This window comes from Amblyraja radiata, chromosome 39 (assembly GCF_010909765.2).
Source record: "Amblyraja radiata isolate CabotCenter1 chromosome 39, sAmbRad1.1.pri, whole genome shotgun sequence".
In the NCBI taxonomy this organism is placed as follows: domain Eukaryota; kingdom Metazoa; phylum Chordata; class Chondrichthyes; order Rajiformes; family Rajidae; genus Amblyraja; species Amblyraja radiata.
The window spans coordinates 14,910,893-14,923,814 of NC_045994.1; the positions used below are offsets into that span (position 1 = coordinate 14,910,893).

The 12,922-nt window shown below is 43.7% G+C and overlaps 1 protein-coding gene across 3 annotated transcripts in view; it reads right to left on the bottom strand.

Moving 5' to 3' along the window:
- anxa4 (annexin A4) overlaps positions 1–8,964 on the bottom strand; it is a 40,308-nt gene extending 31,344 nt beyond the window's left edge. The window contains exon 1 of one of the 3 annotated variants that reach the window (XM_033014079.1): positions 8,849–8,964. The gene's annotated coding sequence lies outside the window, so the exon portion shown is untranslated. Of the gene's footprint in view, positions 1–7,858; positions 7,946–8,848 lie in introns of those variants that run through there. The other 2 variants (XM_033014080.1, XM_033014081.1) reach the window with 2 other exon arrangements.
- Between the last annotated feature and the right edge of the window lie 3,958 nt (positions 8,965–12,922).

Genomic DNA, 12,922 nt, shown 5'->3' on the forward strand with positions numbered 1-12,922 from the left:
GAATTCAAATGTTCATGGGCCTGTCCCACTGACGTGACTTTTTCCACGACTGCCCGCACCCTTCATAGGTCAGAACAGGTCACCGAAATTTTTCAGCATGGTGAAAGTCCAGCGGCGACCAGAACAAGGTACGATTCTTTGGGCGACTACTCACGACCATACAGGCTTCACCCCGCGACATGTCACCAGGATGTCGCCTGTATGGTCGTGAGTCGCCCCTCAGACGCCCAAAGAGTCGTAGCATCTTTCTGGTCGCCGCTGGATTTTCAACATGTTGAAAATTTGCGCCAACCTGCAACGACCTATGACGGGTGCCAGCAGTCGCTGAATAAGTTGCGTAAGTGGGACAGGCCCATTAAGTTGTAAGCTACGAGGTGCTGTTCCTCCAGGTTGCGTGTAGCCTCACAATGGCAATGGAGGAAGGCCAGGACAGAAAGGTCAGTGTGGGAATCCGAATGGACGTTGACATGGTTTTGATCAAACCAGTTAATGTCTTTTATCAGAAAGTGATATTGATCAGTGGATAAATATTTGCTGGGATATCAGGAACATGTTTGTTTTTTGTTCAGAGTCAGGGCAGACAAAGTCTTACTATCACTCAAATCTGTGATACTGGCTCAGTGCTGCATTGCCTCTGTCAGCTACTTTATGCCACTTTAATCTTGGTGAGGGACTTGCATCCAAGCTGCCTAATGTAGAAGGCAGTATGGTTCCCACCAGCTCACACACAACAGATAGTTGCAGGGCTTTGCAATGTTGCCTTTATAAGCTGTTGCTCAATTTCTAAAGCAGGTGGTGGACAAAGCCAAAATAAACAAACCAACCATCATAAATTTTACTGCCGAGGGCTTAGTTAGTATCTTCAGGCTGAAGTGAAACTACTTTATTAGTTACATATTGATGCAAGGAACTGCAGTTGCTGGTTTGCAAATAAAAAGACAGAAAGTGCTGGAGTAACTCAGTCCGAAGAAGGCTCCCGACCTGAAATGTCGCCCATCCATGATCTCCAGAGATGCTGCCTGACCCAGTGAGTTACTCCAGAACTTTGTGCCTTTATTCATTACATAGGTCCTTAGGACATCTTTGTGAAAGACACAATATATAAAACGCAAGTTCCCAAATCATTATGGTGAGAAAACCAAAAAGGAAGTGGTTAAACATTTTGTGTTTCCGAGCAACTGTGGAAGTAAAATATGAGTGAAAAGGCCAATAGTTCATCCAAAAATTAGTTCTCTAATTTGATGATTTAAAATGCAATCTACATTTATGAGATTCCAAAACGAGGAACTTGGTAAATTGTTGAGGAGGAAGAATGACCACCATTATTAATCATCAATTGTAAACATATCTGAAGAGCGCTACAGATCGACACATCCATCCTGGAGAAAGTTAAAGGAACGACAAAGAAATGCTGGAGTAACTCAGCTGGTCATGCAGCATCCGCGGAGAACATGGATGGGTGATGTTTTGGTCAGGACCCTTCTTCACACTGATTGCGGGGGGACAGGGGTGGGGAAAGCACGGCCAAAGCAAGGCATGAACATTCATTTGCCACCGGAAATCGTGCAAAGGCACCCAAAGGAAAATGAGACCATGATTTCTAATGTTAAAACGGTTACAGCTGGAAACCAGGTTCTAAAGTCTAAGGGTGGCGGATATTTTCTCCCCATAACTACACTAACTATACCCTTCAAGGAGATCTCTTATTCTCCAATGATGTTTAGTAGAAGCCATCTCTTAACATCTTTCCTCCTAGGATAATTCCCACAGCCCCATAAAATTTCCACATTCTAGAAACCCATATCATAGGTCAGGTCGGGGGGTAGTTCCTCCCGCCATGGGTACCATGTAATCCCGCACTACATGCTTCATGGTCGGATAGTCGGCGACTAAACTGTCTCCCCCACCTGGTTTGCAGAGCTGTTGCCAAACCAAGCGGTGATACATCCCGATAAGATGCTTTCTGTGGTGCATCTGTAGAAGATGGTGATGAACAACACAGAGCTAGAGTCAAGCCGGGCTTGCATCTGAAGCAAGAACGGCAGACTAGAGTTCAAAATAGTATCTACATTAAGTGGAGTGTAGTATCAAAAATATATATATTTTGAAAACAGCCAGTATTGTAACGTGGCTGAGGGAACCGAGAATCCCTTCAAACCCTCAAGTCAACCCGACTTCCACAAACTTTTGTACACAGAGCTTTTAGCATAGTAAAACATTGCAAGGTGAGTCACAACAAAATTTAACACTGAACCGTACAAGGATATATATAGGATGGACAGCCAGATGCTTTAAGAGTTACCTGAAGGAGAGAGAGTAATAGAAAAAGTTGAAAGACAATGCACAATTGACTTGGCTTCTTTCAAGTTATTTCGGGGAAAAAACCCACCTCATTGTCACAGATTCCCATTACAACTATTTGAGGAATGGGTGCACCTGCACTTTATGGTCGATATTATCCTTGTAGCCATCAAACAAAGGTCTGCTATTGCCTCCCTACAATCTTGTACAATTGCACTAACACCCCAAACCCAAGACTGCGATCAACATGTTTTTGTCAATGAATAGTAGACGGTAATTGATCAGATGGTCGTGACCCGAGTGCAGTTCATTCAGGATGCGACTGAGAGTCACACAACGAGCTCTGTGTGCTTTCTTATATTCAATGATTTGCACCGACTGGATGTTCACAACTTCGAACAGTTGACAGGAAAGGAGATTTTAGATTAGAAAAGATGCATTGTTATAACTGTTAAAATCTTCTCTATTCTAGTTTCTCTCCTAGTTCCAATCCCTGTTCCCCTCCGGGACTGAATAAAGTTTTATTGTATCGTAACACTCTGACCGTCAAAAGCCAATGTACCAAAAGCCGGTGCCTTCACCTCCCCATCCACCAGTCACCCCGATTTTGAAGGAACCATGCACTTGCCCACTCCTGGCTCTCTCTGCCCCACCACGCTCTCCAGCACCCCACTATTCACCGTGAACTTCCTGCCCTCGCCAAAATGCAACACCCCACACCCATCTGCACCAAACTGCAGTGTAATTCTCTGCTACACAAGGCAGTGGAGGCCAATTCACAGGATGTTTTCAATGGAGAGTTAGATTTAGCTCTTGAGGCTAATAGAATCAAGGGGTTATGGGGAGAAAGCAGGAGCAGGGTACAGATTCTGGATGATCAGCCATAATCATATTGAATGGTGGAAGGGCCGAATGGTCTACTCTTGCACCTGTTTTCTATATTTCTAATAATGATCAGCAGCTAAATAATAATAGCAGTCTGAAGAAGGGTCTCGACCCGAAACGTCACCCATTTCTTTTCTCCGGAGAAGCTGCCTGTCCCGCTGAGTTACTCCTGTTTTTTGTGTCTATCTTCAGTTTAAACCAGCATCTGCAGTTCCTTCTTACACAATAATGATCACACATTTAGGACATTTTGAATAGACAAAGGTTATCGGCCAAAAGATCATTTTGGTAATCTGGGCATTGCTGGTAAGAACATGATTTATTGCCCATTCCATACTGCCCTCAGAAAACCTTTTGTTTTTAGTTATTTATTAATTTTTAAAAGAAATAAAATTTAAATACAAAGGAATCCTGACAGTACCACGGGCTAAGCATTTCCAAGATTTGGAGCCAGTAGCAATCAGGATTACAACACATTTCCAAATCGGGGTGATGTGCAACTCGAACAGGAAACAAAGCTGTTCCAATGCTCCTGCTGTCCGTATTAGTGGTAGATATGGCAGGTTTGGGCGGTGCTGTGGCATAACAAAAGTGCACTTGCATTTTGCAGATGGAATACACTTTAAACACCTTGTTTATTGAATTGAAAAATCCAGAGTCTTAAACAACTCAGCGGGTCAGACAGCATCTCTGGAGAGCATGGACACAAATCAGTCTGAAGAACCTGACCCAAAACATCACCTATCCATGTTCTTCAGAGATGCTGCCTGATCTGCTGAGTTACTCCAGCACTGCGTGTTATTTTGCTCAAGATTCCAGCATCTGCAGTTCCTTGTGTCTATCTCTTGCTGATTGAATGTGTTTAGTGCTCATCTCAAGCAAACATCAGGGGAAGAAAAATAATTATATTTAATAGATTGGCAAGCAAGTGGTGCAAAAAATAAGTGAGCAAATTGATGATGTTAATTAGGGTACATATCTCCACACATAGTTGTAGAAGCATCATGTTGTCAGTTAATGAAGGACATGTATCCATAGAAACATAGACAATAGGTGCAGGAGTAGAGGCCATTCGGCCCTTCGAGCCTGCACCGCCATTCAATATGATCATGGCTGATCATCCAACTCAGTATCCCGTACCTGCCTTCTCTCCATACCCCCTGATCCCTTTAGCCACAAGGGCCACATCTAACTCCCTCTTAAATATAGCCAATGAACTGTGGCCTCAACTACCTTCTGTGGCAGAGAATTCCACAGATTCACCACTCTCTGTGTAAAAAGTGATTTTCTCATCTCAGTCTCATTCATTTTGCATTCTAAATATTGACATGACAAATGTACATTTTCCATTGGCAATGCCAATTCCTACCAGAGATATTTTATAGTCCCATCTTATAGTTGAATCATTTTTAGTTAACTAAAACCCACACATCACTTGCCTCACTTTGGCCTGTCCTGACCCCTCTTCCATCTCCCCCCCCCCCCCCCCCCCGTTCTCCATCAGTCTGAAGAACAGTCCCGACCCGAAACATAATCTATCCATTTGTTCCATAGTTGCGGCCTGGCCTGCTGAGTTCCTCCAGCACTTTGTGTTTTACTCAACGTTCCAGCACCTGCAGTTCCTTGCATCGCCAAGCTTCAATCACCCTGTCCTTATTCTGCTGCACCCCTACAATTTATTCCCTCTCAAATACTCATCCACTTCTCATCGATTGTTTTTGCCAGAGGCTTGCACTCAGGTTAATTCCAAGCACTCGTTTGACATGTACTAGGGGACACACCCTGCCTCAGAGAGCATATTGAAACCATTCAGCAAACAGCCAAAATCACAATCTAACCCAGATGCCTGGAACTATGCAGTGTAATGATGGAAGCCCTCATTGAATATGAACAGTTGCAAGAAGGGTGGATTGCAGATGTTTCTTTATACGAGGCTACATTATCTGGAAAGTAGGCAAAAGTGCTGGAGAAACTCAGCGGGTGCGGCAGCATCTAGTTAACTAAAAATGATTCAAAGCTGTTCCAATGCTCCTGCTGTCCGTATTAGTGGTAGATATGACAGGTTTGAGAAATGTAAGTGGTTAAACATTTTGTGGTGCTGAACAGCTGTGGAAGTAAAATACGAGTGAAAAGGCCAATAGTTCATCCAAAAATTAGTTCTCTAATTTGATGATTTAAAATGCAATCGACACTTATGAGATTCCAAAACGAGGAACTTGGTAAATTGTTGAGGAGGAAGAATGACCACCATTATTAATCACCAATTGTAAACATATCTGAAGAGCGCTACAGATCGACACATCCATCGACACATCCATCCTGGAGAAAGTTAAAGGAACGACACAAAATGCTGGAGTAACTCAGCTGGTCATGCAGCATCCGTGGAGAACATGGATGGGTGATGTTTTGGTCAGGACCCTTCTTCACACTGATTGCAGGGGGACAGGGGTGGGGAAAGCACAGCCAAAGCAAGGCATGAACATTCATTTGCCACCGGAAATCGTGCAAAGGCACCCAAAGGAAAATGAGAACATGATTTCTAATGTTAAAACGGTTACAGCTGGAAACCAGGTTCTAAAGTCTAAAGGTGGCGGATATTTTCTCCCCATAACTACACTAACTATACCCTTCAGTGAGATAATCTTTTATTCTCCAATGATGTTTAGTAGAAGCCATCTTTCCTCCTAGGATAATTCCCACAGCCACATAAAATTTCCACATTCTAGAAACCTATATCATAGGTCAGGTCGGGGGGGGGGAGTTCCTCCCGCCATGGGTCCCATGTAATCCCGCACTACATGCTTCATGGTCGGATAGTCGGCGACTAAACTGTCTCCCCCACCTGGTTTGCAGAGCTGTTGCCAAACCAAGCTGTGATACATCCCGATAAGATGCTTTCTGTGGTGCAACTGTAGAAGACGGTGATGAACAACACAGAGCTGGAGTCAAGCCGGGCTTGCATCTGAAGCAAGAACGGCAGACTAGAGTTCAAAATAGTATCTACATTAAGTGGAGTGTAGTATCAAAAATATATATATTTTGAAAACAGCCAGTATTGTAACGTGGCTGAGGGAACCGAGAATCCCTTCAAACCCTCAAGTCAACCCGACTTCCACAAACTTTTGTACACAGAGCTGTTAACATAGTAAAACATTGCAAGGTGAGTCACAACAAAATTTAACACTGAACCGCACAAGGATATATATAGGATGGACAGCCAGATGCTTTAAGAGTTACCTGAAGGAGAGAGAGTAATAGAAAAAGTTGAAAGATAATGCACAATTGACTTGGCTTCTTTTAAGTTATTTCGGGGGAAAAAAACCCCCAAAAACCCACCTCATTGTCACAGATTCCCATTACAACTATTTGAGGAATGGGTGCACCTGCACTTTATGGTCGATATTATCCTTGTAGCCATCAAACAAAGGTCTCATTGAATATGAACAGTTGCAAGAAGGGTGGATTGCAGATGTTTCTTTATACGATTATCTGGAAGGTAGGCAAAAGTGCTGGAGAAACTCAGCGGGTGCGGCAGCATCTATGGAGCGAAGGAAATAGGCAACGTTTCGGGACGAAACCCGGAAGGGTTTCGGCCCGAAACGTTGCCTATTTCCTTCAGTCTGAAGAAGGGTTTCGTCCCGAAACCTTGCCCATTACCTTCACTCCATAGATGCTTCCGCACCCGCTGAGTTTCTCCAGCACTTTCGTCCACCTTCGATTTTCCAGTTTCTTCTTAAACACAAATGCATTATCTGGAGGCGTGTAGCAAGGACCCGTGGACCACTTTCCTCCCTCTCTCTTCGCACTCCGCAACTCTTCAAACCCGTCTCGCGCTTTGTTCTTATTTCTGGCCTTTGTTCCAACCAGCTACCTATCGAAAACCCTTCAGTTTAGTTTATTGTCACGTGTACCGAGGTACAGTGAAAAGCTTCAGTCGTGTGCTGTCCATTCAGCAGAAAGGCAATACATGATTACAATCCAGCCATTTACAGTGTATAGATACAATACACAATACAATTTATTTGTCTCTTGAATCTCATAGAGGCTCAAATGAAATGTTATTTCTGCAGTCATACACACATGAAAAAAAGACCCAAGACACAACACAATTTACACAGACATCCATCACAGCGCATCTCCTCCTCGCTGTGATGGAATGCAAAGATAGATGAGGAAATAATATTTCGTGCAAGGTAAAGCCAGCAAAGTCCGATCAAGGATAATCCGAGGGTCATCAATGAAGTACAGTGCCCTCCATAATGTTTGGGACAAATAGACAATAGGTGCAGGAGTAGGCTATTTGGCCCTTCGAGCCAGCACCGCCATTCAATGTGATCATGGCTGATCATCCCCAATCAGTACCCCGTTCCTGCATTCTCCCCATATCCCCTGACTCCGCTATTTTTAAGAGCCCTATCTAGCTCTCTTTTGAAAGCATCCAGCGAACCGGCCTCTGCCCTCTGAGGCAGAGAATTCCACAGACTCACCACTCTCTGTGAGAAAAATACAAAGACCCATCATGTATTTATTTGGAAGGTACACAAAATTGCTGGGGAAACTCAGCGGGTGCAGCAGCATCTATGGAGCGAAGGAAATAGGCGACGTTTCGGGCCGAAACCCTTCTTCAGACTGTATTTATTTGGCTCTGTATTCCACAATCATTGTACTTTACCTGAAAGCTGTGGAACTATCTTCTCCAGAATCCAATCAGGAGAACTGGTTGGATGAGGTTGGATAAAAGAGGTGCCTATCCAAAAGTCACCTCAATGTCTACTCTACCATATGGTAGTGTCTACCTTGTCTATCAGCTACACTGGCTGGGAAAACAAACAAGGAGTAACACAAAGTGCAGGAAGGAACTGCAGATGCTGCTTTCCACCCAAAATAGACACAAAATGCTGGAATAACTCGACGCCTGCCCGGCTGAGTTACTCCAGTATTCTGTGTGTATCTCAGGAGTAACACAAGATCAGTTATTCTCAATTGTTAAATAACACAACAACGTATTCTATAAGGAATTGTGTTAAATAACACAACGTATGTGCAATAATGCAACATAATGCATTTCGTTGTCTCTGTACTGTACACTGACAATGACAATTAAAATTGAATCTGAATCTGAATCTGTATTCTATAAGGAATTGTGTTAAATAACACAACAGCGTGTTATTGTGTTAAATTGTGTTAAATAACACAACAACGTATTCTATAAGGAATTGTGTACCTTCGATTTTCCAGCATCTGCAGTTCCTTCTTAAACACAACGTATTCTATAAGTATGCTGCACCTGTATCTACCTGTATCACAGCAGCACACTAATAGTTACTCCAAAGTTACCCCCTATTTCTGCAAGGGGTCGGAGCCACGGCGTTTAAAGTGACTGACTCAGTGAGAGTGGGGTTTAAACGGCAGAGTCTGTTACCAGTGTCAGTGATCAAGACTGGGAAATGGACGTGAGTGAGATATTCGTGTCCATTTCCCCCCACACATGTACTCTTCCACAATCTGACAGCACAAACTACGCCCAACTTCTAAACCCAACCCCGGCAGAAGATTTCACCCCCATCTCAATACGACTGCGATATATCTTCTTACATAGTTGCAATAAAAGTGAAATATTGATACAAAACTCGCCGGAAAGTTTTGTATCACACTCTCTTACCTGCTTGGTGAATGTGATATTTGAAAGTGTCTCTACCCGAAAATGGCTGCTGGCTTTTCTATCATCAACACAGGGCGGGCACAACTTTGTGTAACCAACGAGCAGGCTCTGCGTGTCTGGAGCAATAAGCCAATGTAGACAGTGACAAGGAATGTACAAATACCGCCTTTGTCCAACCAAACTGAAGTTGTGCCTGAGCCAATTATAATATACAACCACAACATTATCCAACAAAAGTATTTTGTATAAAAGTCACATGAGTCAAACACGGAAATCAAACATTTGAACAAAGATCTTAGAGCATTAACTCTTAAACTCTGCTCTAAGATCTTTTCATTTGACTGGGATTTTCTTTTCCGGCCAGGGTGAATATTTTTAGGCTGGAAGGAAGTGGCAGCTTCTGCTGGAAGTTGCCAGCTCCTCAGAATTTTACCCGAAAGTTTCCAAGAACTAAGATTATGCCTCCTGAATTCTACTGGAAACAAGCCTTAAACGGGGGGGAAAAGTAGATCATTAGAGTTGTCTACTTGCGTATGGCATGCACAGCCTAAAGTTGTATGACAACTTGTTCTATTTGATCTTATTTGACTGTGCACACCAGGTTGATTAAAACATATAGTTTTATAGTAAACAGGTGCAGGAGTCGACCATTCGGCTCTTCAAGCCTGCACCTCCATTCAAAATGATCATGGCTGATCATTCAACTCAGTATCCTGTACCTGCCTTCTCTCCATACCCCCTGATCCCTTTAGCCACAAGGACCACATCTAACTCCCTCTTAAATATAGCCAATGAACTGGCCTTAACTACCTTCTGTGGCAGAGAATTCCACAGATTCACCACTCTCTGTGTGAATTTCTTTTTTCTCATCTCGGTCCTAAAAGATCCTTATCCCTTAAACTGTGAACCCTTGTTCTGGACTTCCCCAACATCGGGAACAATCTTCCTGCATCAAGCCTGTCCAACCCCTTAAGAATTTTATAAGTTTCTATAAGATCCCCCCTCAATATTTTATATTCTAGCGAGTACAAGCCGAGTCTATCCAGTCTTTCTTCATATGAAAGTCCTGACATCCCGATTGTCCTGATTGCATTCGTCGAAGCAGGGCGGACCACGTGAAGGTTGCAATCTCCCACTATAATTAGAGTGAATTGTGATTTTCCTTTGCTAACTTGTGTGATAAAGAAATACTAGAGATGGGAGTAAGGCACAACAAAGATAGACACAAAATGCTGGAGTAATAGCCCTGTCCCACTGTACGAGTTCATTCCAAGAGCTCTCCCGAGTTAAAAAAAAATCAAACTCGTGGTAAGCACGGAGAATTTACGTAGCGGGTAAGTCGGAGCTCAGGGACGTCTCTTAGCGGCTCGTAACGCTAACGGCAGGTACTCGGGAAGACTCGCTAACGGCAGGTAAGCACGGGAAGACTGGTGAAGTTTTTTCAACACGTTGAAAAATGTCCACGAGAGCCCCGAGTACCTACGAGTGGCCATTACCGTAAATCTCCGAGTTCGAATCAGGCGAAACTCGGGAGAGCTCTTGGAATGAACTTGCACCGTGGGACAGGGCTTTAACTCAGCGGGACAGACAGCGTCTCTGGAGAGAAGGAATGGGTGACGTTTTGGGTCGAGTCCCTTCTTCAGAGAGAGAGTCAAGCGTGAGAGAGACAGAGATATGGAAGGGGGTAAGGTGTAAAAACGACAGATCAAAGGATACGTGGATCAAATGAAAAGTAGAGGGGAAGGTGACAACGAAGCTTACAATCAGTCTGAAGGGTTTCGGGACGAAACGTTGCCTATTTCCTTCGCTCCATAGATGCTGCCTCACCCGCTGAGTCTCTCCAGCATTTTTGTCTACCTTCGATTGTCCAGCATGTGCAGTTCCTTCTTAAACTCACAATCAGTCTGGTTTTGGTTGATTACTGCGCAAACACCTCATAAGTGGTTTACCAAATATTCTCCACGTGTCCTGCGTGGGTTTTCTCCGAGATCTTCTGTTTCCTCCCACACTCCAAAGATGTACAGGTGTTGTAGGTTAATTGGCTTGGTAAATGTAAAAATTGTCCCTAGTGAGTGTCAGATAGTGTTAGTGTGCGGGGATCGCTGGTCGGCGCGGACTCGGTGGGCCGAAGGGCCTGTTTCTACGCTGTATCTCTAAACTAAACTAAACTAAACTAAAGATTACAGTGAGTATTGCGTACAGTTTTGGTCTCCTAATCAGAGGAAAGACATTCTTGCCATAGAGGGAGTACAGAGAAGGTTCACCAGACTGATTCCTGGGATGTCAGGACTTTCATATGAAGAAAGACTAGATAGACTTGGTTTGTACTCGCTAGAATTTAGAAGATTGAGGGGGGATCTTATAGAAACTTACAAAATTCTTAAGGGGTTGGACAGGCTAGATGCAGGAAGATTGTTCCCGATGTTGGGGAAGTCCAGAACAAGGGGTCACAGTTTAAGGATAAGGTGAAATCTTTTAGGACTGAGATGAGGAAAACTTTTTTCACACAGAGAGTGGTGAATCTCTGGAATTCTCTCCCGCAGAAGGTAGTTGAGGCCAGTTCATTGGCTATACTTAAGAGGGAGTTAGATGTGGCCCTTGTGGCTAAAGGGATCAGGGGGTATGGAGAGAAGGCAGGTACAGGGTACTGAGTTGGATGATCAGCCATGATCATATTGAATGGTGGTGCAGGCTCGAAGGGCCGAATGGCCTACTCCTGCACCTATTTTCTATGTTTCTATGCCTATGTCTAGAAGGCAGGAGAATGAGGTTGAGATTAAAAAATAGATCGGCCATGATCAAATGGTGGAGCAGACTCGATGGGCCGAATGGCCTTATTCGGCTCCTACGTCTTATGAACTATAGACATGGAGTCCCATACAGAAAACGCAGTGTGCTTTCTTCCCAGAATACATTGTTTATTTTTGTTACTTTACAATTTTTTTTAAAATTCCAGATCTATTTATGATGAACTGTTTAAATGTTACTGTTTCTGTGGAGAGATTTGAAATTGTGTGTCTGAATCATTAAACCTGCTCTGAGTTCAATAATTTAATCACTGTGACCCAGTTTCCCTGAAATAAGCAGAAAATAGCAAATGAAAGACAACTGTGAAGAATGTAGGGAAGGGCACATCTGCAGAAATACGTTGAGATTTTGAAACAAATATTAGAAAAAATTGTGGCAATAAATCTTCGGAACAATCTGTCATTTAGGGGACCAGCAGCAAATGCTTCAGGGATTCTCATTATGAGAGAGATAGAGTGAGAGTGAGAGTGAGAGAGATAGAGATAGAGAAAGATAGAGGGAGAGAGAGAGATAGAGACTTTTGGGAGAACTGGGGTTGGGGACTGGACTTTTGTGCCTGGGGGGGGATGATTTTTCTGTGTGTATGGTACTTTGTTAGTCTGTGTCCAAGATGGCTGTCGGAAGGGAGAGTGTACGCTGGCGCGCTTTAGCTGCCGCTGCTCTCTCTTCACATTGTGTTTTTTTGATTTTTTGATTTTGTGTCTTTGGAGCGATTTCTATCCTTAATTTGTGATGTCCTTATTATTTATTTTTCTCCGACTATATGTTTTTTTTCTCTTCTGTTTAATCTTTGTAAGGTGACCTTGAGATTTGAAAGGCGCCCGAAAATAAAATTTATTATTATTATTATTATTAGAGATAGATAGAAAAAAAAAATATATAGAGAGAGAGAGAGAGAGAGAGAGAGAGAGAGAGAGAGAGAGAGAGAGTGAGCGCCGAGAGAGAGCGCGACTACGCAGAGCTCGAGCTCGGCGCGCAGGAGCGCTCTAGTACTCTCTCTCTGTCTGGCCTCGCGATCGCGCGCGCTCGAGGCTCGCGCGCGGTGCCGCGCGGCGCGCGCCTCTTCTCTCTATCTCATCCTCTTCTCCTATATCTGATCGAGAGACTGCTAGCTCTCTCTCTCGCTCGCGCTCTCGCGCTCAGCGCCGCGCAGCGCGCCTGCGTGCGCGTGATATATCTTCTATATATGGATAGATAGAGGGAGAGAGGGAGAGAGAGAGAGAGAGAGAGAGAATATATATATATATATATATCGACATCAAACTC